At 43.4% G+C, this 2500-nt stretch overlaps 1 protein-coding gene across 7 annotated transcripts in view; it reads right to left on the reverse strand.

Moving 5' to 3' along the window:
• The window catches only part of LOC135096059 (uncharacterized), a 24237-nt gene extending 22914 nt beyond the window's left edge, over positions 1–1323 (reverse strand). For 6 of the 7 annotated variants that reach the window (XM_063997287.1, XM_063997288.1, XM_063997285.1 and 3 more), the window contains exon 1: positions 1200–1322. The gene's annotated coding sequence lies outside the window, so the exon portion shown is untranslated. Of the gene's footprint in view, positions 1–1199 lie in introns of all 7 variants that reach the window. The other variant, XM_063997283.1, reaches the window with a different exon arrangement.
• Positions 1324–2500: the final 1177 nt, after the last annotated feature.

Here is a 2500-nt window from a genome sequence, read left to right on the forward strand (position 1 = left end):
ACAGATGGAAATAGGTAGGTATATTTCATACAGGGACTGCCACGTGTAAGCCTGGTCACTTCTTGCAGCTTCCCTTATTTCTTATGTCCTATGTTGTGTTCTAATGCTGAGCTCCCATATGCGCCAGACCAAGCCACACTTAGTCTCAACATTTCATCTAATTTACGTCTTTTCCCGCACATTTCCGGCACCCACACTGCACCCAAAGCTTCTATGATGCTTAATAATTCTAATCTGCAAGCCACGAAGCTGTTAATAATCAAGATAAGCTGTATGAGGGTCATGAATTCTGATAACAAAAGTGGGGTTGGAACCGACAGCTTTTCTGCCTCCACACACTCCACCTCACACTCCACAACACCCACCATAACACACCCAACCCTGGAAGTGGGCCACGCACTCACACAGGTCAGCAGGAAATGCAAAGGACAGTAGAAGATAAGGAAAACGCGGGAAGAGAGCGGGAGCAGTCTGGATACAGGGCCCTCACCGCAAGCCGCCTCAAAAATGTCTACTTAATTTACTTGATTTCTTTATGTTTTTTGGGTGTTGATGAGCTCATCTGTGTGTTTTTTAACGTGTAAAATCTTATATACCAGGTCAGCAGGCCGAGAGAGGCGCGGAAATGTATAAAATGGAAGAAATTTGCGGGGGGATAACTCGTCCCTCTAAACCAAGACAACACCGCGGCGCTGCTCTCTCCAGCATCCAATAGCCATTTTTTTCAAGTTCCACCCTTTCCTCACGTTTCCTGGCCTTGCTGAAGTCACACGTGCATTTCGTGACCTGTAACACTCATATTGGCAGGTCAGCAGGTCGGGGGACGCGCGAAGATGCGTACAGGGAGGGAAAAATCTGCCCAAATTCGTCCCTCTCAATCTCCACAGGGCCGCGGCGACGCTGTTTCCAACCTGATTTTCCCGCTTTTCCCTTCCTTTCATGGTATTTAGACACATTCCGACGCCTTCCTTTGCACCTACGGCATATTCTGACCTGCACAGCCTACGCACTGGCCCAGGTAGGCTGTGTAGGCTGGGCATCGTGGTTTGCTGCACGTAAAATGAAGGCAGGCGAGGACACAGTCGGCCCTCTTGGTTTGGCGGCCCGACTCCCTCCGCAGTTTTGGGCCGACATTCTCCTTATTTCTATACTTATCCCCTGTATTTTTATGGCTACGGGTACTTGTTAACATGCCTCACCTTTTGGAAGTACTGCCCACCTCCTGGCTTCCGTAATTATGGCAGAATTTCCCGACTTAATGTAGGAGATGAAACTTTATGTCCTCTCCGCCTCTATCTTGGGTTTGTGATGCGACATGAGAAGCTGCACGTTCTTAATTTTTCCCCATTTCTACTAATCTTGGGGAATTGATATGACTAAACATGACTTGAATAATTATTAAATGTATTATATTTCATTCTAGGCAGGTGAGAGTGGCTGGGAGAGTTTATGAGAGGGAGAAATTAGATTTATGAATAAGTGACAAGAGGTGTTTGGCAGTTGTCAACATTCGCGCGCCATGTTCAAATATCCTTTTCCACTTCTTTTCCCACTGAGCCATTTAAGGACTATGCCAATAAGAAAATTCTAGTTATAGGACTCAAATATATCTTGAAATTTAGTAGAGCTATTTAAACTATTTAACTAGCTTGACAAGATCCAAGAGATTTTTAAAATGGCCAAGATATATTACGACAATATCTTACGCTCAATTTTTTTTTCCTATTTCTGTAATTTAAGAACTAACACACCCAACAAACGAACATTTACGAGACTATAAAAAGCCCTTTCCATTTATTAGGAATCATTTAATTAGCATGCCAAGATCCGGGGGACTTTTAAATGGCCGAAATATATTAATTGAATGGGTAACTAAAGAATTTGTTTTCCTATTTTTTTTCCTGCTTTTATTTATTGTTTCCTTGTTTGTTTGTGCTTTTTTGGCTTATTTATTTATGTTTGTTTATTTATATTTGTTATTTAATTGTTTAGCAAATTCATTATTTTAAGGGACACACACACACACACACACACACACACACAGGAGGAGGCAGTAGACACCTGCCGAAACGATAATTACTCCCAGTGAGGTGTGCAGCACTGTTCAGGGGGTGCTGTGAACTTATCATTAAACCCAGCTGTGACCTCACTGAACGTTTCCCTTTGTCTCACAACACAAGGGGGCAGTCACAGCCTGCCCTCTAAAGACAACTCTCTTCCTCCACACAAAACTACAAGCACCTAATAACACACACACCCTTCACTCAAAAATTTTAAAATCATCATGGCAACTCCTACACCAGCCTCAGAGTCCCCATCTAGGGAGGGAACCATAAATGTCCCCAGGTCGGACTGCCTTTTCTGTCGACGACCCGTAAGTGTCTTGACACCCCCTCAACTTTTTCTTCATTAACTTCTGCAATATTCACGGTCTAAGATCTAATTTTCAATCTGTAGAACACCACCTCTCCTCTTCTAAACCTCATCTTCTTTTCCTCAC

The sequence above is a fragment of the Scylla paramamosain genome, unplaced genomic scaffold (assembly GCF_035594125.1).
Source record: "Scylla paramamosain isolate STU-SP2022 unplaced genomic scaffold, ASM3559412v1 Contig2, whole genome shotgun sequence".
NCBI lineage: Eukaryota > Metazoa > Arthropoda > Malacostraca > Decapoda > Portunidae > Scylla > Scylla paramamosain.